This window comes from Salvia miltiorrhiza, chromosome 3, assembly GCF_028751815.1.
Source record: "Salvia miltiorrhiza cultivar Shanhuang (shh) chromosome 3, IMPLAD_Smil_shh, whole genome shotgun sequence".
In the NCBI taxonomy this organism is placed as follows: domain Eukaryota; kingdom Viridiplantae; phylum Streptophyta; class Magnoliopsida; order Lamiales; family Lamiaceae; genus Salvia; species Salvia miltiorrhiza.
Genome location: NC_080389.1, coordinates 23,633,296 through 23,661,236, shown reverse-complemented (window position 1 = coordinate 23,661,236; position 27,941 = coordinate 23,633,296). Strand labels below are relative to the sequence as shown.

Genomic DNA, 27,941 nt, shown 5'->3' with positions numbered 1-27,941 from the left:
ATCACATACATAAAAGAGCATAAAAATAAACACAAATAGAAATATTGAAAGTGAAATAAAATCAAAATAGAAAAGAAGAAGAAGCAAAAAAAACATGGATATGAGGAGAGAGAAATGATAGAAAATGGAAAAAAGCAGTTTTTAATTAATTTCAACCTTTAAACCATCATAATTTATTCATATCAAATTTATCTTTTATGATTTTTATATCAAATTAAAGATCTCGTCATTATCTTTCATTTAATATTGCATACTAAATATTTTTCTTAAATCAAATGTAATGATTTTTAGAAAATACTTAAAAGTAGGAAGAAAAAAAGGAGAGAAAAATTTGGTGTCAAAAAAGTATTAAAACTGCATTTTCATATAATATATAGATTACAAGTCCACATATTGCATAAGACACGCAAGGTACAACAACAGCTCATTTCTTTTCAAATCTGAATTTGCCATGCCCGAAATCCTATCTTTTAGTTGCTAAAGATACAACACAAGGTCAATCAGCCACACCCTATACCTAGGCCATCCCCTCTAACCCCTTTGGAGGTGCAGATACTTGAGCATAGCCACCCACTCCATCCTTAAAACATCAGCCAACAAAAATCCTCATTTTCTTGATTTTGTTCTAACACTCGACTGAGAAAGGGAGAGGGATTCCTTCAACTCCAATTTGAGCTTTAAAGAGGTAAGTCTTTACTTGAACTTCCTCCACTCCTTTTCAGTAATTCCCTGCATTTGTTAAATAAACAAGATCAAAATTCTATTTCAGCTCCTTCCTCACTGAACTCAATCTCACAGCAGTCACCCAAACACCAAACCTCACAAGATATATACTAAGCTCAGTTTATTCGAATTCACGCCATGATTTTCACCATCAAGCATACTTCAGTTTTAGAATTCAAAGTACATATAGTTGAGCATATGTGCATAAATGACTTAGCAAAGTCACACACTGGTAATACGGAATGAACTGCAAGATGTTACAGAAATATCCTAGTATTTGATAGGCTTCCATGTTCTATGTGTGTGAGTATCATACTGTGAGAATTTCCTAATACGCGAATAGAATGCGAAGTCACATAGCTATGCCTTATGTGAATGTACTTTATAAAATCAGAAATTCCTATTACATAGTAGTGGTAAGATCGAACCTAGCTTATCGAGAAAGAGGAAAGGGGACTAGATTGTGGTACCTGTTACTTTTAAACGGAGTTTGAATAGGAGGGGCGACTGCCTTGCTCCGTCAAGCCGAAGAGGATGACGGCGGCGAAAGCTTCGCCGCTCATCCGAGCCTAGAGAACTGAGTGGGGAAACGCATGCAATAGGTGGCGATGCCGCCAGAATTAGAAGGTCGCGGCGGAGACAGAGCAGTAGCGCCTCGTGGAGCCTAGGGTCGACGGCGTCAAGCGGCGAAAGGCGGACGACTCCTCAGCGGCGACCGTCGCAGATTTCTGGAATAGCAACGACGGCGTGGTGATTCCCTGTCGAGAAGGACGCAGCGGCATCGATCCAAAACAGTGGTGGCTTCGTCTTCGTCAAAAGAGATGAGACGGCGCAACGGCGCGGCGAGCGAGACCCGGCGACGACGGCGATTTCGCCCGAGCCGAGAGAACTAGGGCTCAACCAACCCCTCGATTGTGTGCGACTGAGAGAGAAGAGATGACAGATGAGGCGCACCTCGCCAGAATTTTGGGACCGCGGCGGCGGATTTCGGTAGAAAAGAGAGCGGACGGAGTTTGGGGATCGGAGGAAGGTGTTAAGGCTGAAGGGCTGCTCTCAGCCGTGAGCTAAAAAGGGGATGGGCCATTTGAGATGGGCTAAAGCTTATTCTATTTAATCTTTGTTAGGCCGATTTTTCTGGAATTGGGCCAAAGAAGTGAAGTAGAAAAGTTAACCTCACCAATTGCATCAGTAAACGAAACAAGTGTATGCTACAAGGACTTGTCACAACTTTATATTGACACAATTTTTAACGCCTTTTGTGAAAATGACGATAGCTCATTGAAAAATAGTTGTTGTCATTGGTTTTCCGTTATTGGAGATTCATGCTTTGTTGACGTAATGGTCCAAGAAGCTAAGGATAAATATTTATGCGATGACAAAAACATTCTAGTGACGGCGAGGAACTTAGTAGCAGTTTATATGGATTACACAACTCCAACATATTATTAAACGTAGAAATTTACGTTTACTTTTTAAGAGGAAATAACTAGATTCCTCATAAATGAGATTCAATAACTATAACCGATCTATATCTGAGGTTAATAATGTGGTATCTCATACGAATCTTATATCAATAAAAATAAATATTTATATATATATATATATATATATATATATATATATATATACTAGAAATTTTGCACCGCGTCGCGTGTTTCCATAATTGCTCCGTGAATTATGGGACCAATAACGGCGCTGGTCGAATCATTTTTAAGTGTAGACATATTATACTTGACTTATAGGTCACGATTGTAATACATTTAGGAGTATTTAATTTGTACAGCTAGGAGCAACAATCTACATAATACAATTTATATATAAACTATTTAAGTATCCTTTCAGACATTATGCGTTATATATACATAGCACATTAAACCAAAAACTGCATCGAGGCATATACAATGTACATACAAAAGGTAACCTCAAAATGCTAGTAGAATGTCACCAACACTGTGTAATAGAGCCAAAAGTCATAGCTAGAGAATTGTACAAAGTACATACAAAAGTTGCTTCAAAGTCTCATAAAATCTTTCACTTCATCAGTCCAATATTCTTCGCTTGATTGTTCTGCCACTCCTTGACTTGAGTGTTGGTGTTTGTGGAACTCTTTTGCCTAAAAGTTGATGATAATATTAACAAAATCAGTTAATGAAAAACATAATGTATTTGCATATATAATATCCTATATCATTGATGATTTGATTTAGAACTATTCACACTGTTGTCTCATGTAGAATTCTAACCTTTATTATGCTCAATAACCACTTCGCTAAGTTGGTGGGATGAATCAGATATGCTTTGTATCTTGTCTTTTAAGATATTAGACTTCATTTTGTTCGCCTTCTTTGCTGATAATGTTGCACAGAAACTCTCATCAATCATACGAGAACACACATTAAAGATTAAGTGTTTATATAATGACAATAGTTAGTTGTTCTCTAGTTTTTTAGTTTTGTACCCTTAGCTACTTGTTTGTCCTTAGCTTGAGTTATTTTAGTCTTCTTTGATGTTTTTGCCACAAGGTCCTGTTTCTCCTCATGGTATAGTGTGCCTAAATGATTGAGTTAATATTGTTAACAACGAAGAATATTGGAAACGAAAATTTATCTAATTGGTTGAATAATTACCTGCCAAAGGTAGACATGACTCCATATGAGAATCTTCAACAAGTTTGCAATCAGTTGCTCTCCCCACTAATTCATCTACAAATAAAGTTGCTTAATTATATTTGTATATGTTTTATAAATTGTTGGAGCTAAGCAAGTAGCTGGTACACATGTGTAGTGGTTCAGATTTCATAGTAATTACACACAATGGTACCAAGTGGTAGTTCAAAACATGATAGATTAACATAGGCGATATCAATTTAAAATTAGAATGTTTAGATATGCATGCTTGAGGATCTTTGATCTTCATGTTCACGTGACTTTATGACCTCATGCTAATGTTTTTAGCTTTCTTTTTATTTTTGAAATTTCTAACAATGGCACAATAATATTTCAACATTTGCTCGATTAATAAATTCTAGAAGATTTAAAATACTATCTATCATGTCTAACTATAACCTGATAGAGGCATATCCAAATGTGCATCATCAAAATTCTCAGGTGTATCAACATCATCTAACATTACAAAACCAATATAAATATTGTTAGATCAATCATTATTCTTATATTGGTTATACAATTTCTCCATTGCAATAAAAAAGTCAAAAACTCACTACTCATGGAAAAGAAAATAAAAAGTTTCACCAACATTTGTTCAAAGTGATCAAAAGAATCCTCATTTTCACTAAGCCATGATTATCATTTTCTGATGGAAAACATATCATCAAAATCTTTAGCAAAATGCACTAAATCTTGTAATAATAATTGAATACCTGAATCTTCAGAAAGATCTAAGTGCACAACTTTTTTCCTTTTGCTAACAAATCTTCTTTTGATTTTCCCAATGTTACCTGATATAGTATATGAATTGAACCCGATTTCTTAGATGAATAAAATATGAAAATTAAATTTAGAAAATTTCTTATTGGGTGTGTGCATTTTTTCATCACATATACTTTTGTTATTATATATGTAAAAAATCAAATGCACATGTGTAACCTAGCTAGATTCTTTGAAAATAAATTTCTAAATTTTGGTGATATACCTCTTTCAACCGATTCCACTACACAATTCAGACTATCATTGCTTGAATCTTCAGACAAAACAATAGAGCAAATTTTCTTTTTACCCCTGAAGATTTCTGTGATGGAGAAGAAATATAGTTATATTAAATGAACAATAATGCTATTTGGACAAAATTTGTCCGGACAAAATATAGTTAAATACTTTATAAAATAAATTTATTTAAAAGTTTTGATTCAAAATAAAATAGGATTTAGTTAGTTTTATTGTTTTCTTTATATTGTAATTTTTTTGTAATTTTTTAATAACCTTTTTAATTATTATTATTTTTAAAGTACACAAACTACAAATAAAATAACAAAAAATAAAAAAAATGTTAAAAAATTATGAAAAAATTACAATATAGAAAAAACAATAAAACTAATTAAATCCTTTCAAACTTGAATCAAAATTTATAAATAAATTGATTTTTTAAAAAAATTAACCTTATTTTTGTCCGGACAAATTTTGTCCAAATAGCACTACTCTTAAATGAATTTGCAATATCAAGTATCTATTTATAATAGTGGATGTTATACCTGATATTGGTTTATCATCATCAGAAGAAAGACTATCTTTAAATGAGCTTCCAATTGTATCTGTTGTTGCAAAATTATAATTATTATCCTTTCAAGCAAGAGTAGCATATCATAATCATTTTCACCTTTGATATGTTCAATATGGCTTTCTTGGGACACTTTCCCCTTGCCTTTAGCTTTGGCAGCAATCTTTGCTCGAATGACTTTATCATTATCTATAATAATTGCAGTAATCATCATTACAAAAAACAAAAATAATTTAACTTAATTTAACTAAAATGTTCATATTAAATTACAGTAAATATTAATCGGTTGCCATCACAAAATTATTCACCTAATGAATCATGCAAAACCAATTGTCTCGTCGCACTTTTTAGCAGCCCTGAAGAAATAAAATACTTAAATTATTATCATCTTAATTTAATAATACATGGAGTAGAAGAAAAAATTATACGAACCTTGCTCCAGATGAACTTCAGGTTCAATGCTAATTTTCTCAGATGGTATTGCACCATCATCTTGTAAAATCTTAATAGCATCCGCAGTGAAAGTAAAAACATCTTTAAATATTCGACTTTTTATCTTTAAGAGTAAGACAATATTGCATAGGCGTTGCCTAAGAAAATCTATCTGCGTTATGGGTCCCTATAATTTTTAAAAGGGTATTATTTATTTTTGTAAACGTGATAATAATCGACCATTGTTTAGTTAGAATACTCACTTGATTTTGTTTTTCATAAAACTCAGAAGGATCTAGGCCAAGAAGTTTATGAGCTTCTTTCCCCAAAAAAGTGACTTCCACTTGTCCAGACGCATCAAAGACCATGAGACTAAATCTGAAGCTATAGTAAAATCAAGTGTTCTAATATACACACTTGTACAAATCAATACAAACTAAGAAAAGAGGTATTGATCGATTAGCACCTCCGATTGGCTATTCTCATATTCTTGCATGGAGTTGAGTAACACATGAACTCTGTACCATATGAGGCAACTGTCTTTGTGGAACATATTGGACAACCAATGTAAAAGTAGTCTTGGTATTCATTTTCCAATCTTGCTTTAACTTTTACATTAAAGTATGTATTCTGGAAAAGAAATTAAAAAAATGTTAAAATCACGTTACTTGTGCAAGTACAATATAAAGTAAGTCACCTCTTGATTCTGCAACATTTGTTCCACTTTAGTAATCTGCAGGGGTTGCTTAGGTGAGCGCAACACTTTCTTTTCAAAAAAACCACCAGTTTGTACTAACATGTTGATGGCCTCTTCATTCTCTTGCTTCCTATTTATGATAATTATAAGAAATTAGGAACAAAAATATTTACACGATAAGGTTCTTAATTGTCATACAGATTATACGATACCATCTCTCTAGTTCAATTAGCATTTCATTCTCAAAGCTATCCAAGATAATTGACTGAGCATTGGTGGTCAGACTCAATCCTGAACATTAAAGAGAAACCATCATCGATTGTGCCTAACAATTTATGTATGTATAATTTATCACACCATGTAAAATCATGCATACCGTAATATGGCACGACTGAAAAATTCAACAACAGCAACGGTGTCCTATTCGAAATAGGTTCCAATTTAGCATAGATCTCATCGGATACAGAAGTTTCCCAAAATGTCACCACAAACGTTTCCAGCCTACATTTCCATGAATTATGTTATTATAAAATAAACTAAACATATGTAAAGAAATAAAAAAAACATAAACTCATCGTGTATCTAACATACTCTGTATCAATGGCAGCATACTCACGAATGACTTTACCCTGTCCTTTGACTGTGACAACCCGAGGTTCATGGGTACCAATAATGACACAAGCAGTATCTAAGTAAGAGAAGAAAATGATTAATTAACATTTAAGTCACAGTAAAATAATCCCATTCTAAAATATAATAAGTACAATAATTCTTTTCCTAAACTTACACAAAATATTGCTAAAATAAATATAAAAATATCATTTTCAATTCTTCAATAATTAAGTTGCTTAGCTTAACTGATCAATGTCTTTGTTGAGAGGAATTTGTGGAACTCGCAACTTGGAGTTGTTCTAAAACTTAGTCCACCAGCAGGTATCGAATCATTTGGTTCTTCATTCACCGAAGTATCTTTTCTGAACGTCCATTGGTAATTACATGTCACAATTGGATTCCTGTATTGCTTTGGATCAGAAACATAGGCTCCTTTCACCATGTAAACATTACCCTCTTGAAGCACATGTTTGAACCTATCTATATTATCATGGAATATCACGGCATCAAGAGTGTGGCCCTAAAAAGAACAAAAAAATTAATATATGTAACCTTTTAAAGGTAAGAAAAACTCACAACAACAGCTTAAATGTAAGGGATACTCATAAACTTACCAAGCCATCACCCAAGATTAATTTCTGAAATTCATTAGGATTATTGTTAGCTTGCTTAGGTTCTTGCTTCTTGATCACTCTCACCTTGCATTTCCATTCCTTCGTTCCTGGGAGAATCTCATTCATTGGAATCAAACGCTCTTCCATTTCTTGACAACCTAATTGGATCATGGCAGTAAGTAACAAAAGCATTTGAATTACAAAACAAGCAATAGCAGTTAGATCATAATCTTAACTAATTGGAATTCAATATTATATGATCCTAAATGTTTAACTAATTATATCCTAATCTCTATTTCAAACTAAGACTACCCCAAAAAAGAGTACACCCCTATAAATACCTGCCTTCTACAAAGTACCCAGATTTATCATCATGTCGCCGCATGCAAAATTTCAGTGTACACAACATTTCTTGTTTCACATGTTGAATCCATATCAGCAACTGGCGGTCGAATTAAGAATTTTATTGAACTTGATGTTCTGACCCTTGATAAAGCAACATATAGCTATCCATGTGAAAAAACAGGATGAGGCAATAAACACCGACACGATCCAATGTTTGTCCTTGAGATTTGTTGATGCTGATTGCAAAACACAATCTTAGCGGAAAATGTAGCCTCTTAAAAGTAATTGGACATATGTGTGTATCATCCAACTCCAATGGAATCCTTGGGATTAAAACATATTCACCAGAATGAGTCCCTACAGCAATGACGGCTCCGATCACGTGCCTACCAAGATCACGCACAATTAAACGTGTTCCATTACACAACCCCTCCAATGGATTTAAGTTGCGAAGTAACATAACTGGACAGTTAACCTTTAATTTAAGAACATGTGGTGGCAATGAACCAACACTAATTGCATTCATATAATCTTGATAGTATTGTTGCTGGCTTGGATCGTTTGCATAATCCGTGCTAACATATTCAACCATATTGCCTGGGAATTTTCCAATCAATGATTCATTAATTTCTCTCATACATTCATTTTTAGGAGTTAAAATAGCGGTATTTATAAGGCTCGAAGAACCGCTAGAATATGCATCAAACGACGGAAATATTTCATTCACCAGTGTGTCAAGAGGCGAATCTGAACCATGGTAAGAAAGGCACATATCTTCAGGAAGATTAATATAATCAGCACGAACATTTGGCTCTATGCCTTCACCAACCCTCAATAACAAATCTGTAAAAATAGGATCCTCCATTGCCCGCATATTCTGTGTCAAATGAATTTTTCGAATAAGAAGCCATATGGATGAATATACCAAACAAGCATCCACTATCTCTTCACGAGAACCCCTTCGAACAATTGGTATAGTTTGCCGAAAATCTCCACCAAGAACAACTGTTTTGCCACCAAACAATAACTGGTTTTCCATCAAATCTTGCAACAATAAATTTAATGCTTCAACTGCCTTTCGATTTGCCATCGATGCCTCATCCCACAATATTAGCTTGGCTGTAATTATTAACTTTGTCGTCGCAGTATTCTTGCTTATCGAGCATGACATAGATTCATCTAAATTTAACGGAATTTTAAATCTAGAATGAGTTGTTCGACCATTTGGTAACAAAGAAGCCGCAACACCAGATGAAGCAACTGCAAGAGCAATGTCACCAGTTGAACGAACAGTGGCCAAGATTGCCTTATATAAAAATGTCTTTCCAGTGCCACCAGGACCATCAATGAAAAAGCCTGACCCAATTGGTGTAGCAAGACTGGACATTATCTCAAGATAAGCAAAGCGTTGTCTTTCATTAAAACGACCCACCGAAGCTAAATCAGATTCTGCAATCGGCATATTAATTTCTGCTGCAAACTCACGACTATTTATCTCTTCACGAGTCAACCCAACTATATAATGAACCACAGAGTACTCATCTATCCCATAACCCATCATTTGCAACAAAGAATCAATGGACCTTAAAGATAACCGATAACCCTCTGCATGGTCTAACAGATAATCCCGTATTATATCAGCAGATAAAGCTTCTCTAAATTCAATCCATAGATTTTTGGGATCAGAAGGGGAATTAAAAACAAGTATAATCGCAAATAATTTTCGCAGAGCAGACGGCATTTGATAAGTTGCAGCTTCCTGAATCGCATGCCTAACATCGTTGTCAGAATCCAACAAGCCTCTATCAAGAGCTGCCTCGCGAAAGGACAAAAACAATACGCCATTTGATGTTCTCAAATCTTCAAAAGATGTTGGAGCCCTAACATGATTCAGCAACAACCTTAAATAAAAACGCTCCACTTCTGTAATATTGACCGAGATAAGTCTACCGATTGTCCCTAACCTAGAGCGCGGTGTCCACCTCCTAGTTTGTAAGCTCCATACAAAATGTTCAACAAATTCCCGATACAATAAATTTAGTGCTGCAACTTCAACAAATTTATTCATCTCAAAAAACTCTGTAAGTTGTGTCCTGTTAGCACGATCAGAATCTACAATTTTCGGAAGAGATTGGTTGGCCGCGAAGAAAACCTGCTGATACCTCGACAAATGAACGTGTAATTGCAAAACTGATGGATACATATCAAAAATATCAAATCCATAAATTCGCCACATAGCTTCCGGAGCACAAAGCCACCGTGACTTTTGAAAATCAGAAATCTCATCTATTGGCTCAGTAGATTCAACATTAACAATATTGTATGCTATTTGATCATTACCCTTACAAACATATTTGTAAAGATACTTCACTGATCTAACATCTGTACAAACCTGGACGTTAATATGGCAATCAAACTTTGCCAACAAATAAGCATTATAAGGGACCACCCATCTGTTATCCAACCACTTGCCACGCACCAAAACCTTTTTTCCATCATCTCTACGCTTGTAGTCGGGGTATGAGTCCAACCGATGTTCAGTGTTTGACTTAAACTCTTTTGGATAATAACTTTTGCATTTTTCCCCTATCATGCATGCATTCTTTGGGTTGAGTTCACCACATGGCCCATGCATCATATGATTGATAACACAAGAATGTAGATGCGGAGTCAGGTCAAGATCTGGAATCTCAGCTGATACAAATCGATCATAGGCCTCAGTTGAAGTTACCTTATATCGTGGTTGCAATATTATCAACCAATGAACATGTGGAAGGCCTCTTTTTTGAAATTCAATCACATAAAAATAAGCAGCAACTACCCCGAACAAGGAGTCTTTTACAATTTCCTTTTTTAGTTCCTCATTTTTGGCCCTAAAAACTCTTGCATACAAATCAGCTCTATTATGACTTTTCTCAACAGGAAATAATTCACTTTGAATTTCCACCCACTTTGGATTACAAGTCATTGTGAGAAAAATATCCGGGCGTCCAAATTTTGCGACAAGTGCCAACGCATTCATGTAACGACAACGTAGATCACGCGGGCCACCTGTAAAGGTCTTAGGAAGAAGAACACGCTTACCAATAGATTTTGCGCTAATAACACCATTAGATGTTATACTCTCAACTATCCCTTGATACGATTCAACCCTCATTTCAAACTTAGACTGATTATGGCGAAAAAATCTAGTCTTTGTGTCTCGATCTTAACATAAGTATCAATCTGAAACTGTTGAATTACTCGACCAGTTCTAAGGATATTTGTTATATCGTCGGTGCGTATTTGGAACAGATAGCAATAATATTCTCTCATAGCAACACATGAAAGAGCTTTGAAATTCCTCAACAAATCTGCATGGAGTAATGGATAAGTCCTTATCAAAAGTAGAACAAACAATATAAAACAAAAAATTATCAATAAATATTCCTACTAATTGATTCAAGCACCAACCCTTTTTTATGAACAACAAAAAAAATACTATTGCTCTACAAAAAGAAGTCAACCTAAATAACTCGCATATAAGCAACAAAAATTTCTAGTATATTAATATAAGCACAAAGACATAATACTAAGTTAATAATGAAATCAATGCAACACATCATAGAATGCCAAAAGTAATATGAAAAATATAGTAGTGGAGAAACGTAAACCACATTGCAGAAGACCTAACAAATGAACATATAGCAAAACAATTAAAACGTACTATTTTGCTCAGCAACAAGTAGGGTGTCAGCTTCTTCGTGCATATGCGGATCAACAGTATTATTTTCATGATCTTCAGTATCTTGTTCAGTTGGGTCCAAATTCAAATCAATGTTGTCTATAGTTTTGGGTATTCCAGCATACCAACCCGGCTTGCCATACAGAAAGATTAGACAACAATACTGAAGCGGATCATAGCATCCATAGTAATAGTGCACATAGCGAACACCACCTGATCTTAGGTTGACCCTAATATCACGAGGTTGTTCCATAGATGTTCCCACACCCTCATTCCAAACTGCTGCAACATGGTCAACTACTGGAAAATTATAAACACGTTGGTCAAGTTTAGGATTGGCACGCAACACTATAGCATAACTATCTAGGTCATCTTTGTTTTGCAAACTGGTGAAGAAATTATGGTATGGATTATTAGTCAAGATGTTCACCAACAATGAAACTATAACACGGTCTAATCCTTCAGATTGAGATACACGATTATCCAACTCTCTCTCAGTGCCATAGAAATATAACTGCAGATGCCTTGGAACACCATCCTTAGGTGTTAGTTCATGGATATAATACCGAACAATACCCTGCACTTTGAAGGTGTAAACCCCTTTGTTAGTTTTAGCCAAAGCTTCATCATAAGTCATCTTAATAGATGTGAATGCCAAAGAATTATTATATGTCCTGCAACGCCGACGGAACTCGACCCCCAAAGTTGTCATATCATTTACATAGAGGTTCCATAACTCATCTGGCATTTTGGGCAACTGCATCTTTATTTTACCTGACGCGCAACAGAAGCCAGGAGGTTCATTAGGGAATCGAATAGCTTTACAATGCTGACAAGGGTCTTTATGTGGTAGTTCATAAGCCTCATTGGGTATTTCAATTAATCTTCTGAACATCTCAATATCTTTTTGCATTGAAGTTGATGTGCGGCCTAATTGTGCAATAAAGAAAAAAAAAACAAAAGTGAGCAATGTGCATATCAAAATTATAATAAACAAATTAAATAAACAAGAAACATAAAAAAGAGTGAAAGCCTTTGATTGAGAATATGTTTAGCATTCTCCTTAAAAAATCAGACTATCCATATTGAGCAAAAGTCACATTAATTTACAGACAAGCAATATGCCAAAATTTTACATCATCCAATCCACACTAACCACTAATATTCTTTTTTTTTTGGAGAGAAAAACCACTAATATTCTTCATAAACAAAGGTGCAACTGTTAATAAATTAATAAGGTAATCAACAGACATAAACACATACCTTTTGAGCGCCTCTGTCCACAAGAACCTTTAGATAAACGTTTAGACCGTGAAATATTAACATCATTAGACAAAGGCAGTTGCGTCACATCGGAACCTGTAGTAGCCCGCTCTTTTAATTATGATTAAAATTAGTAAATGCAATTTTTATAAATGAATCCAGCTTATGGTCCTGATTTTTTTTTATCAGAGACGGAGTTATTATTTAGCTTTATACTTTTATAACGTATGAGAAAAACGTGACGAGAATTATTGAGCCATTCAATAATTTATTATCCAGTTTAATAACTGACTTAGCAAAGTCAAGTTATTAATTTATATGCGATAGAAATATTATTTCTATTATTTACTTGGAAGTCGTGATCTAATTCCGAATCATAAGAACGAGTTAAATTAGATATTTAATTCGTAGAGAGCTATAACGAAGCGTCGTTATTTAGTAGAACCCAATATTAGTTTTACAAATACTTGTAACTTCAATACTTTACAAATCATTATCTTTTTTTCCACTCCCTAATGTTTCCTACACTATACACGCATCCACTCCACCAAATCCCATTATACCTACCTCCCCACCACTACTCCTTTTCCCCCACCACACTCAAGTGCACCACCAACTCCACTCAATCGTTTGGCACCAACAAAGATAGAAAGTTTAAAGAAAAGAGTGTTGCAAAGACTAGTGGAAAGAAGGAAAATATCAACTCCCACCACCCTTTGCTCCCTCTCTTTACAGCCACCAAGAGTTTTCTCCAAAGAGCATAGAAGCCTCCACTTCGTTCAGCCAAGTTCTCAAGGTAAACCTTGCTTTAATGTCTCACCTTCTTCGAATGATCACCTGCAATTACTGAAACAACAACACAAAATTTCAGTTCCAGTTCATTCGACACGCCGTATCCGAAAAGCAAGTTAAAACATTCATTCAATTCTCTGCCAAACTTTAAGGTAAGAGTAGCCTTGATTCATCATCTCGTTCCAACCAATTATAACTTACAGTTATTGAAAGAAACAAGTTTGATCTTTCTAGTTCATTCATTTCAGTTCTTTTAACTCAACATCACAGCAACCTACCTCCATTCATTCTTTACTCACCTGTATTTGTTAAAGTAGCAACCTTATTTCAGTTCATCTCATACAAATCAACAACAACAGCCATCAACAACAAACAATTACAGGTATATACTACTATCTCAGTTTATTTTCTCAATTTATTCAAGCCACATACACTGTCATAATACCCAAGCATAGAACATGGATATCAACATGAATCTTGTTAACATCATTCACCTTAGCAACTAGAAGCTTAAACAGGAAACGAGTATATATATATGCACACAGGGACTTAGCAATCGAAATCAGTTTATGCTATATTTTCTTATCACACGAGGCAAGCAAGGAAAATTCTTGATACATTAGCAAATCACAGTGCCTAGTTTTAATCTCTAGCATAACCGATATGTATATATATAGAGAGATCAAGAGTATTACATCTCACTGTTTCAGAAAAGAAAATAGCAATAACACTTATGGGATTCATAGAGTATTAGATACCACAAGAATTCCTTTTACACAAAAATTGGGGATCGAACTTAGCTTTTGGGGGAAAGGGATTGTACCTGTTTCAATAAACGAGGAGGAGGGCGACTGCCCCTTGGCGGTGGCGGTGGCAGCCTATGGCTTGCTACCTGCCGGACGAAAACAATGAGGGGAGCACGGAGACCTCGCCGATTCTTCAGTGGCGGCGACGGCTGATTTCTGAGGAAGAAGAGCAGGGGCTCGAGTACGGAGCAGCTTCCAACGACGTTACAGGGAGGCGGTAGTTCCCAATAGAGGAGGCGGAGCGTCGAGCAACAGCCTTACCAATTTTAGGGCAAAGGCAGCGCGACGCCAACGGCGACTCCCGCCGGTTCACAGAGCAGCGGCAGACGAAGTCCAGCAGGCCGCGACTCCGGCGAAACAGCAGCAGTCGGCACTGACCACCGGACGAACAGCAGCAACTCCAGCCGGCGGCGACTCCAGGCGAAGCAGCAGCCACTCCCAGACGACGACCGGCGCCGTTTGAGTCGCCGGATTCAGACGAGGATGTGACCGCGGCGCTGATTCCAGAGATAGGGCTCGACTGAGTTCTGCGAAGAGAGAGATAGAGGACGTCGCCGGGGTTTGACGCATCGGCATCCGAAGCAGACCGGAGCCGACGGCCGCTGAACAGCCAAGGAAGAAGGCGGCGCTGCTGTTTTGGAGAAAAAGAGAGACGAGATCGAGAGAGAGGACAGCGCCGGGACTTAGACGACGTCGGGGTAAGACTCGTCGCCGGTAGAAGCCAACCAAAGCAGACGGTAGCTGAGTGGTCGGAGAAGAAGGGTCGATCGAGCGCCGATTTTGAGGAAGGGAGCAAGCGGCTCCTTGAGAGAGAAAAGAGAGAGGCGTGCGTCTGTTTTGAAGAAAGAGAGGGACCGAATGGAGGAGATAAGGAAATGAGTTGGGCTAAAATTTTGGGCCATTCATTTAATTACTTGGGCTTGATTTATTTTAATTGAGTTTGGGCTTCCATATTTTAAATGAGTTTGGGCTTGTCCACTTTTAATTTGTGTGGGCCGAATTATTTAAGAAAAGTTTGGGCTTGGTATTATTTCCTTTGTTGGGCCAGTCTTTTATTTAATTGGCCCTTCTCATTACTTCTATTGGGCTCGATTTAATTAAGGAGTTGGGCTGATGCATATTTTATGATGGGCTATTATTCTAGTCCCATTTATATTTCGTTGGGCCAGTTTAATTCATCATTTTGGCCGATTAAATTGCCTTTTTGGGCTAAGATTAATTCTTTTCAGTCCACATTAATTATTATTTGGACCCCTATTTTAATTGTTTTGGGTCGAAGACTTTTTAAGTTGGGCTTTAATTCTTTTAAAGCTTGAGCTGAAGTTACTCATTTGAGCTAAGCCTAGCAGTATCAATTTTTGATGGAGCCCAATTATTTATCAGTGGGTGAGCCGATTCGTATTCAGTAATGAGCCGCCCAGTTTATTAATTAATGTTTTTGGACTTCGGACTTTAAAACGAGCTATTATCATTTATTTCTTTAAAGCCACTGGTTTATTTAATTAATTAACTACTCTCTTTTGAGCCTATTAATTATTTGAGGTTACGCTAGTAATGATGTTTCTATCGAAAAGCCCGATAATTTCTACAAGGTCGCACCTCGTTTAAAGCCGAGTTAGTCCTTTTTCAATCAAGTACAAATGCGAGGTTTATTTCACGACTAGAATATTCCGATGAGGAAGGAAGAATCACAGTTTTATTCGACCGCGCTAGACGAGAATTAGCTAAATCTATTAATGAGGATTAATAGTAGAATTCCCAATTATCGCTCAAAAGATTAGTTCATGCATACCAGATTCATGCATAGTTAATTACGCTTTCTCATTAATTGAGAATTTTCCTCGAGGCAATGTCTTATTTTACATTCTCATGATTAAGGTCAAGCGCGAGAGTAAGAACTATTCAAGAAGTCACAGTACCTTAGCAAAACTTTGCTATCAGGTGGGCAATTTCTTACGCGTAAATAAAATGCTATGCATGTGTTATGCTTTATAATGCAAATTGGATCTTCAAGTATGATATGCTTTATTATGCTTTACGCTAAATGATTTACGCTTGATTACGCTTATTTACGCTTGAATGCTTTACGCTGATAAGTTTATGCCTGTGATTGATGCTTGCGTCTGTTGGGGGAGGCCTCCCTCAACAGTACGATGCCGTGTCCGCTGAGGAGGGCCTTCCTCACGGCGCGATGCCCGTGTCCGCTGAGAGAGGCCTCTCTCGCGGCGCGATGCCAGTATGCCAATATGTCAGTGTTACAGCGTCTATTGGGGGAGGCCTCCCTCAATAGTACGATGCCGTGACCGCTGAGGGAGGCTCCCCCTCACGGTGCGATGCCCGTGTTCGTTGGGGAAGGCCTTCTCCACGACACGATGCGTGTTGATGATTGTTAATGATGAAGAATGCGCTCATGCTGTTTATGAATATGGAAATGTTTAATGAGCAAAGGATTTGAAAGAAACTTATGCCTCTTATGCGAAGTTGTGTTTTGTTGTTGATATTATGTTATATGCTTGGCACTGCCCACTGAGTACTCTTGTACTCAGCCCTTCGTATGTTTATGTTTGTGCAGGTTGAGTTGTGATGGGCGATGAAGTGTTGCTGAGTGGAGTTTTTGTCAAACTTAAAGTAGGCTCAGAAAGGATACATGTCTTCATACATGTATCTCAGTTATGCATTCCGCTGTAAACACTGATAATTTCAGTTACGCCTTCCGTTGCAAACTCTGATAATGTTTTAGCCAAGCCCCCAACGATGCCTTTTTCCTTTTAAGGAATATAACGCGTATACAAGTTCTTTGAGTACCCTTTTTATGCGAACTATGCCTTTTTCCTTTTTAGGAATATAACGCGTATACAAGTTCTTTGAGTACCCTTTTTATGCGAACTATGCCTTTTTCCTTTTTAAGGAATATTTCACGCGTATTCAAGTTCTTTGAGTATTCTTTTATGCGCCCCTTTCTAAACCCGCTTCGTAATTTCCCTTCCCCAGTCATGATTTCCCGGCTTAATTATCCCTAATTAAGGCCGGTCGTGACAGAGTGGTATCAGAGCAGTTCGTTTGCTCTGAGCCTAAGAGTTTATTTAAGCCAAACTTAGAATGGATCACTAAAGTGTCTAGAGTTCAATCGACAAAGCTCAGCACTTCATCGCATCACACTCAATGAAGCAGAATGGTAAGCTATTCCAAGTTTTGAGTTAATGTTTACAAAAAGTGAGAACTATCGTAATAACAAAGTGAGTAACTGTCAATAGCTTTGTTATGTTGTTATTGAATGAAATGATTTACGCAAGCGCGATTAAGTATGCCTATGGAATGAATCCATATGAACATAGAGCTATTAAGTTATGAGATCACCACTACTACAGAACATAGAAGCAAACATAGAAGAAATTAGATTGTATCTTTTGGTGGCTATAGTGAAGGCAGCAAGATAAGTGATGCGTATAGAATAATTTTTAAGCTCATGATTTTATAGCCGTTATAAATCTCCATGACTTATGCCTAAGTATCCAGTTTAGATGATGAGATATTATATGCTTAAGAATTGTTATGACTCATGGAAATGAGATGCTAAGGACCCTTAAAGCTTACTACATCAATGTTGACATTGGAGTTATGACTTGTTTACAAGTTAGAATAAGTTGACCTTTACAAGAATTCTTTTGAGGCTTGTATTAGATTATGCTAGAGTGTACTAATTGGCACATCCCTGCTATCAGAATGCCACCTAAAAGAGGACGCCCTGCGAGAAACAATAACAATCGCAGAAACCATAACGTTGTACCAGAAGAACCACAAGATGCTCGAGGACATAACCCATCCCCTCCGCCCCCAACTAGGAGAGTCGAAGAACTCTTTTTAAGGCAAAACCCACCTACGTTTGACGGAACGAGTGAACCGGCTGAAGCTGAGATTTGGGTGCGTACAATGGAACACATTTTCAACTTTCTACGTTGTACTGATGAGGAGCGCCTATCTTGCGTCTCATTCCAGCTAACAGGATCAGCTGACTTCTGGTGGGAAGCACGTCAAAAAATTCTGACACCTGAACAATGGGCAAGTTATACTTGGGAAGATTGTAAGACAGGATTATATGATAAATATATTCCGAAAAGCTATAGGAAGAAGAAAGAAGCTGAGTTCTACGAGTTGAAGCAAGGAAAGAAATCTGTGGTTGAATACGACAAGGAATTCTGCAACCTGTCGAGGTTTGCTCCACAACAAGTAGACACAGAGAAGAAGATGGCAGAGAAATTTTGTGCCGGACTGCGGTACGAAATTAAGATGGCTCTAGCAAGCCACGGAGGACTCTCATACACGGAGTCTCTGAACAGGGCACTTGACATTGAAGCTGCAATGCCGTCGGACAAGTCAGCCCCACTGTTGATCTCAACGCCAAACGATCCACCAGCAGCCTCGCATACCCTCAAAGGGAAGCGCAAGTGGGACAACAACGAAGACAATATCAACCAGACTAGTAAGAAAGTGTGGCAAGAAAAGGAACGGGCCGAACAGTTTAATCAACCAAGGTACGAGGCACAGACTAACCTCGAGCCAACTGGAGGTAACCAAGGTCAGAAAGGAATTTCACCTTGCCCAAATTGCGGTAAGATGCATAGGAGTGTTTGACGAGCTGGGACTAACGGTTGTTACAATTGTGGTCAAAAGGGTCACTACTCCACGCAATGCCCCAATAGACAACGAGGTTCAGCAATTGGGAACACCCACACCCCCTTGCCAGCAATACGTGGACACTTACGAAATCAGTCTCAGTCACATCAGTGAAAATCTTATGGAGACACCGCAAACAAGAGAAGCTACGTGGGAATTTGAAGACAAGATGAAAAAGAAATACCCAAATTGTTTTAGCAGAGATATGCAAATTTCGGGACGAAATTTTTGTTAAGAGGGGTAGTATGTAGTAGCCCGCTCTTTTAATTATGATTAAAATTAGTAAATGCAATTTTTATAAATGAATCCAGCTTATGGTCCTGATTTTTTTTATCAGAGACGGAGTTATTATTTAGCTTTATACTTTTATAACGTATGAGAACAACGTGACGAGAATTATTGAGCCATTCAATAATTTATTATCCAGTTTAATAACTGACTTAGCAAAGTCAAGTTATTAATTTATATGCGATAGAAATATTATTTCTATTATTTACTTGGAAGTCGTGATCTAATTCCGAATCATAAGAACGAGTTAAATTAGATATTTAATTCGTAGAGAGCTATAACGAAGCGTCGTTATTTAGTAGAACCCAATATTAGTTTTACAAATACTTGTAACTTCAATACTTTACAAATCATTATCTTTTTTTCCACTCCCTAATGTTTCCTACACTATACACGCATCCACTCCACCAAATCCCATTATACCTACCTCCCCACCACTACTCCTTTTCCCCCACCACACTCAAGTGCACCACCAACTCCACTCAATCGTTTGGCACCAACAAAGATAGAAAGTTTAAAGAAAAGAGTGTTGCAAAGACTAGTGGAAAGAAGGAAAATATCAACTCCCACCACCCTTTGCTCCCTCTCTTTACAGCCACCAAGAGTTTTCTCCAAAGAGCATAGAAGCCTCCACTTCGTTCAGCCAAGTTCTCAAGGTAAACCTTGCTTTAATGTCTCACCTTCTTCGAATGATCACCTGCAATTACTGAAACAACAACACAAAATTTCAGTTCCAGTTCATTCGACACGCCGTATCCGAAAAGCAAGTTAAAACATTCATTCAATTCTCTGCCAAACTTTAAGGTAAGAGTAGCCTTGATTCATCATCTCGTTCCAACCAATTATAACTTACAGTTATTGAAAGAAACAAGTTTGATCTTTCTAGTTCATTCATTTCAGTTCTTTTAACTCAACATCACAGCAACCTACCTCCATTCATTCTTTACTCACCTGTATTTGTTAAAGTAGCAACCTTATTTCAGTTCATCTCATACAAATCAACAACAACAGCCATCAACAACAAACAATTACAGGTATATACTACTATCTCAGTTTATTTTCTCAATTTATTCAAGCCACATACACTGTCATAATACCCAAGCATAGAACATGGATATCAACATGAATCTTGTTAACATCATTCACCTTAGCAACTAGAAGCTTAAACAGGAAACGAGTATATATATATGCACACAGGGACTTAGCAATCGAAATCAGTTTATGTTATATTTTCTTATCACACGAGGCAAGCAAGGAAAATTCTTGATACATTAGCAAATCACAGTGCCTAGTTTTAATCTCTAGCATAACCGATATGTATATATATAGAGAGATCAAGAGTATTACATCTCACTGTTTCAGAAAAGAAAATAGCAATAACACTTATGGGATTCATAGAGTATTAGATACCACAAGAATTCCTTTTACACAAAAATTGGGGATCGAACTTAGCTTTTGGGGGAAAGGGATTGTACCTGTTTCAATAAACGAGGAGGAGGGCGACTGCCCCTTGGCGGTGGCGGTGGCAGCCTCTGGCTTGCTACCTGCCGGACGAAAACAATGAGGGGAGCATGGAGACCTCGCCGATTCTTCAGTGGCGGCGACGGCTGATTTCTGAGGAAGAAGAGCAGGGGATCGAGTACGGAGCAGCTTCCAACGACGTTACAGGGAGGCGGTAGTTCCCAATAGAGGAGGCGGAGCGTCGAGCAACAGCCTTACCAATTTTAGGGCAAAGGCAGCGCGACGCCAACGGCGACTCCCGCCGGTTCACAGAGCAGCGGCAGACGAAGTCCAGCAGGCCGCGACTCCGGCGAAACAGCAGCAGTCGGCACTGACCACCGGACGAACAGCAGCAACTCCAGCCGGCGGCGACTCCAGGCGAAGCAGCAGCCACTCCCAGACGACGACCGGCGCCGTTTGAGTCGCCGGATTCAGACGAGGATGTGACCGCGGCGCTGATTCCAAAGATAGGGCTCGACTGAGTTCTGCGAAGAGAGAGATAGAGGACGTCGCCGGGGTTTGACGCATCGGCATCCGAAGCAGACCGGAGCCGACGGCCGCTGAACAGCCAAGGAAGAAGGCGGCGCTGCTGTTTTGGAGAAAAAGAGAGACGAGATCGAGAGAGAGGACAGCGCCGGGACTTAGACGACGTCGGGGTAAGACTCGTCGCCGGTAGAAGCCAACCAAAGCAGACGGCAGCTGAGTGGTCGGAGAAGAAAGGCCGATCGAGCGCCGATTTTGAGGAAGGGAGCAAGCGGCTCCTTGAGAGAGAAAAGAGAGAGGCGTGCGTCTGTTTTGAAGAAAGAGAGGGACCGAATGGAGGAGATAAGGAAATGAGTTGGGCTAAAATTTTGGGCCATTCATTTAATTACTTGGGCTTGATTTATTTTAATTGAGTTTGGGCTTCCATATTTTAAATGAGTTTGGGCTTGTCCACTTTTAATTTGTGTGGGCCGAATTATTTAAGAAAAGTTTGGGCTTGGTATTATTTCCTTTGTTGGGCCAGTCTTTTATTTAATTGGCCCTTCTCATTACTTCTATTGGGCTCGATTTAATTAAGGAGTTGGGCTGATGCATATTTTATGATGGGCTATTATTCTAGTCCCATTTATATTTCGTTGGGCCAGTTTAATTCATCATTTTGGCCGATTAAATTGCCTTTTTGGGCTAAGATTAATTCTTTTCAGTCCACATTAATTATTATTTGGACCCCTATTTTAATTGTTTTGGGTCGAAGACTTTTTAAGTTGGGCTTTAATTCTTTTAAAGCTTGAGCTGAAGTTACTCATTTGAGCTAAGCCTAGCAGTATCAATTTTTGATGGAGCCCAATTATTTATCAGTGGGTGAGCCGATTCGTATTCAGTAATGAGCCGCCCAGTTTATTAATTAATGTTTTTGGACTTCGGACTTTAAAACGAGCTATTATCATTTATTTCTTTAAAGCCACTGGTTTATTTAATTAATTAACTACTCTCTTTTGAGCCTATTAATTATTTGAGGTTACGCTAGTAATGATGTTTCTATCGAAAAGCCCGATAATTTCTACAAGGTCGCACCTCGTTTAAAGCCGAGTTAGTCCTTTTTCAATCAAGTACAAATGCGAGGTTTATTTCACGACTAGAATATTCCGATGAGGAAGGAAGAATCACAGTTTTATTCGACCGCGCTAGACGAGAATTAGCTAAATCTATTAATGAGGATTAATAGTAGAATTCCCAATTATCGCTCAAAAGATTAGTTCATGCATACCAGATTCATGCATAGTTAATTACGCTTTCTCATTAATTGAGAATTTTCCTCGAGGCAATGTCTTATTTTACATTCTCATGATTAAGGTCAAGCGCGAGAGTAAGAACTATTCAAGAAGTCACAGTACCTTAGCAAAACTTTGCTATCAGGTGGGCAATTTCTTACGCGTAAATAAAATGCTATGCATGTGTTATGCTTTATAATGCAAATTGGATCTTCAAGTATGATATGCTTTATTATGCTTTACGCTAAATGATTTACGCTTGATTACGCTTATTTACGCTTGAATGCTTTACACTGATAAGTTTATGCCTGTGATTGATGCTTGCGTCTGTTGGGGGAGGCCTCCCTCAACAGTACGATGCCGTGTCCGCTGAGGAGGGCCTTCCTCACGGCGCGATGCCCGTGTCCGCTGAGAGAGGCCTCTCTCGCGGCGCGATGCCAGTATGCCAATATGTCAGTGTTACAGCGTCTATTGGGGGAGGCCTCCCTCAATAGTACGATGCCGTGACCGCTGAGGGAGGCTCCCCCTCACGGTGCGATGCCCGTGTTCGTTGGGGAAGGCCTTCTCCACGACACGATGCGTGTTGATGATTGTTAATGATGAAGAATGCGCTCATGCTGTTTATGAATATGGAAATGTTTAATGAGCAAAGGATTTGAAAGAAACTTATGCCTCTTATGCGAAGTTGTGTTTTGTTGTTGATATTATGTTATATGCTTGGCACTGCCCACTGAGTACTCTTGTACTCAGCCCTTCGTATGTTTATGTTTGTGCAGGTTGAGTTGTGATGGGCGATGAAGTGTTGCTGAGTGGAGTTTTTGTCGAACTTAAAGTAGGCTCAGAAAGGATACATGTCTTCATACATGTATCTCAGTTATGCATTCCGCTGTAAACACTGATTATTTCAGTTACGCCTTCCGTTGCAAACTCTGATAATGTTTTAGCCAAGCCCCCAACGATGCCTTTTTCCTTTTAAGGAATATAACGCGTATACAAGTTCTTTGAGTACCCTTTTTATGCGAACTATGCCTTTTTCCTTTTTAGGAATATAACGCGTATACAAGTTCTTTGAGTACCCTTTTTATGCGAACTATGCCTTTTTCCTTTTTAAGGAATATTTCACGCGTATTCAAGTTCTTTGAGTATTCTTTTATGCGCCCCTTTCTAAACCCGCTTCGTAATTTCCCTTCCCCAGTCATGATTTCCCGGCTTAATTATCCCTAATTAAGGCCGGTCGTGACAGAACCCAACCGGCGCAAGCAGCCTGCGAAACCATCAAAATGCAAGAGTAGTTACAAAGTTAAGATAAGTAAATAAACAATAACACTAAATAAAATTAATTATAACAATACCTTTTGACAATATGGAACGAGGGATCACATTTGTTGGCCCAAGGAAAAGTTGACCATTTTTAGAAGAAGAGCCTGGCAAATGAAAACAAAACGATTGTTAATATAAAAGAAATTAGTTTTTCAAATATATGCTAAATTCTCAAAAGCTCTAAAGAAATTTAAAACAAATACAAGAGAAATCATAACCTGTCACTTGTGAGATTGGAACACTCCCACCAGTGTCAACAATAAGAACACGCCTCTTTCTTTTTTTCGAAGTCTTATCTGAAAATTACAAACCATAGTCACAAAAAAATAATAATAATAGCAACATCACTTGCTAAGCAATCCCATATAATATTAAATTTAATTGTGCAAATCTAGACACAATTCATCAAATATTATGCACCTCGCAAACTTCTCGACTGAGTAGTTAGAGCATGTGAACACTCAGGGCCAAAGATAATTGGCGTAGCCATATCAGTTGCTGATGGAGTAGGTAAACTAAACAATAAATGTCTTGAAGTTGTCACAGAACCGTCTGAGCCATCTGAACACAAAAATAATATTAAATTTGCATAAAAGCAACAAAGAATTGGAAAGTAAATAGTAGGTGTGACTACACAGCTAGCAACATGCCTTATACAATAATTAAAATTCCCATACACCATAGTTTAAAATAAAAACACGAAATAAATAAAGGTAAGTGTGCAAGTGATACAAATGAGTTATAAAATAAAATAAAAACACAGAAAGCTCAACAGTACGTAACCTTCCGTTGAAAGCACACATCTTCTTTTTGCCATAATAAAATATATGAATAATGCGGTAAAAGTCCTGACACATGAGAAGTAAGTAATTTAGCTGGTGATATAATAAAATATGAAAAGAAAATGAAACTCGAAAATACTATTATGAGATCAAAGTAGGGCAGCGACTCACCGAAGCTGCAAGAAACGGATGAAAGTGTTCCAGCAAAGAAATTTGATGGGAGCAAAGACAAGTGGACGCTGAGGCCGCCCGTTGAAAACCAGAAACCAAAAATAATAATCCCGTATAAAACAGTAACGAATCCTTAAAAAACCTACAAGCTAAAGGCAATAACCCAACTTGCTCCTAGTCCTAGAATAATGAACCTCATTCTCTAAACTTCAAAACAATAACTATAACGAAGAAACAGTGCGACATGACATTTAAATACAATGAAAGAGCCAAAACACATGAAGACAAAGATCATAACACAAATAAAAAATAGAACAAAACCAAGCGCACAGTTGAATTTGGAGAGGCGGAATAGCTTTCTTGGAGTAGAAACACGCTGGGGAGAAAAAACACAAAATTAGAAAGTAAAAAAATGATGGAGATCATAAGATGTCAAAAAACCAAACAAAACATATGATCAAGTAACCTAATAGGAATCAACTGTCGTACTCCTTATTTAATGATGAAGGTCTTGAGAGTATACATTTAATTCTCAAGAATTACAGTTCTATATTTATGATGGTGCATTAGTACATAATATGTGGGTGTGTTGGAAAAAATGATGTTTCATAGGCAAGCTCAAGTTGTTTATACTTTTTAACATTGAACCTGAAAACTAATATATTTTAATTTACAGAGATTTGAAGACATAAGAGAGAAAATCCATGTTGTGGAGACTTAGTCAAGTGTCAGACAATACTCACCACTCTTGAAGAAGTGAATGTCAATGAACGAGCAGTGTCTGAGAATAATTTAGAAAAAAAAAATTAGAATGAATATATCAATATATGTAGAGGACCTAGAGGTCTCAAAATAATGTACTACAAGATTAGTGAAATATCAATATATGTAGAGGTCTAAAAAAAACTAACCTAACTTACATATTGAATAGAACAATTAATACTGACTATACATAATTATATTAAATCAGTTATATTCAATTAATCAATTAAAATAAATTTAAATTAAAAATGTAGGCCCATTCCTCCAATCATATATAATTCATTACCATCACCTGCACTCATGAGCAAGAACCATACATTATTATCATCAATTAAAAATAGAGTCCTAGTCAAAATCCACACAATATACTCCATTTGCGTTTTTTCTTCTGCACACTTGCACCCACAATTTCCTCTCTCTACCCTGTAACTCTCTTTCTCTCTCTACCCTCTCTCACACCTTCATATCTCTCTGTACGTTTCACATTTGCAATAAAGAGTAAATCTCAATCCCAAATCCCTCTTCTTCTTCTCCTTTTTTCTTAATTTCAAATGAATAACTAGAAAGCCGCTGCTGATGCCGATACCGAAGCCGCTAGCTAGCTCTCAATATATTCAACAATTTTTTTCTTAAAACTCGCGTCACTCCCTCCTAAGAAATTATTTTGTAGACGGAGGGAGTATAAAATAACAACAACAATAATTAGTGGATAAACAAGTTGCCGAAATAGAAATTTTATTAAAAAAAAAAAGATAGAAAAGGAACTTGAAAACCCCTAAAAACACATACGCTATGGATAAACAAGTACTATTAGTTAAATCTTAAAAAGAAATTAATTATATAAGCCCCAAACTTAAAAATAAGTCATCGCTTTACTTGTCTTAAATTTATTATGTACTTCTATATACTTTAGTCTTCTTGCTACTTTCTATTTCTTGATTCTCTATTTGAAATTTCCACGATACAATAATTTGAATATCGTTTGAGGACATGTTACCTCGAGTTTTTGGGGATTAGCTGACTGCATAAATGTTCTGTTTATATCTTCCTAGCCTTCTTCTTTGTGTTTATCTTTTCTATATATATTGAATTTTTCTATATGAGTGTATTCTATTTGATTGATAAATTTATCATTAGAAAAAGTGGAAAAACAAAAGGTTCCTCTTTTAAATGCCTTATTTTTTTTACCCACCATTTTCTACAAAAGAGAATTTCATCATTTATCATTTATTCTTTCAATTCCAAAGAGGGATAATATTATCCCTTCATTTTTTGTGTGACAAAGTAAAAAGGATAAATGATAAAGGTGAAAGGTCAAATTCTAAATGAAGAAAAAGAAAGAATACATTTAAAGTGTGAATTTTTTGTTATCCCTCATTTTCATATGATAAATTAATTTAATTATCAATCAAAGAGAAGACACCCTACAATCCTCAATTGGCTTTAACTATAAAGGAGCTAGAGTCTTTTCTTTGGTTACTAATTTATCATAAGAAAAGGACAAAGTTTATCACATTTAATGGTCTCCATCTTTATTATGTTTTCTAGGATAAATAAATATGAAAAATATTATCACATCAATACCTCTTGATAATATTATCATGAATTAATTTGAATAAAAATGAAGCAAAAGGAATGTTCAGGAAAAAAAAAAAATCCATCCTGCTAATGGAAAAATATTCACACTACAACATGTGAAAAGGAAGTGAAAAATGATGAAAATATATGTTTTCCACCCTTTTAATAAAGAGAACACTCCACAAATGTAAAATCACAACATATATGGGAACATCTTCATAGTAATAACTTGAATTTAAATTATTTAAAGGGAAAATACCTGTTTTTCTCTTCTTTGTTTTTCCTTTTTCTTTTTGCAGTACGTTTTGCTTGTTATCTGGGCTCGTCTCGATTTTCTTATATGGATCTATCGATTCAATCCTCCCTTCGACCAACACGAAAACCACAATGAGATATGAAATTGAGAGGGAGCTCAAACTTCAGCATACAAAGAAGATGCCAAAAATGATAATAAAATTCGGACTTAATTTTCCTTTCTTTAGCCACATGTGTTTGACAGTATTCTAGATCTGTTTTCTTCTCTAGATACGAACCTAATTAATAATTATTATAAACAATATTGCAAATAATTAAATATTACAACTATGTTATCTATATTAAAGTTGCGATCGATCAGTTATATTGAATATCCAGTTGAACAAGCCAGCAAAGAATCGAGTTGAATTTTAACCCAGCCCTCAATATGGACAAGAAACACAAGAAACTGAACCACAACTTAGCTAAAACTCAACCAAGACTCGATGTTCCCGATCGGCACCCTCAAAGCAAACAACAAAGCAAGAAACCCAGCCCCAAGACTGATTCGATTGTGTTATTCTGAGCTCAAGCAAACAACAAAGCAAGAAACCCAGCCCCAAAACTAATTCGATTG

General features: G+C 37.0%; 2 long non-coding RNA genes across 2 annotated transcripts; one reads left to right on the top strand and one right to left on the bottom strand.

The window, feature by feature from the left end:
- Window positions 1-330: 330 nt before the first annotated feature.
- LOC131015666 (uncharacterized) lies at window positions 331-1,968 on the bottom strand. Its single transcript, XR_009098645.1, has 2 exons — window positions 1,194-1,968; window positions 331-729 (listed from the first exon to the last, which is right to left on the bottom strand). It is a non-coding gene; the product is annotated as an uncharacterized LOC131015666 (long non-coding RNA).
- Window positions 1,969-19,134: 17,166 nt separating this feature from the next.
- Window positions 19,135-23,476, top strand: LOC131015665 (uncharacterized). Its single transcript, XR_009098644.1, has 3 exons — window positions 19,135-20,237; window positions 22,540-22,602; window positions 23,234-23,476. It is a non-coding gene; the product is annotated as an uncharacterized LOC131015665 (long non-coding RNA).
- Window positions 23,477-27,941: the final 4,465 nt, after the last annotated feature.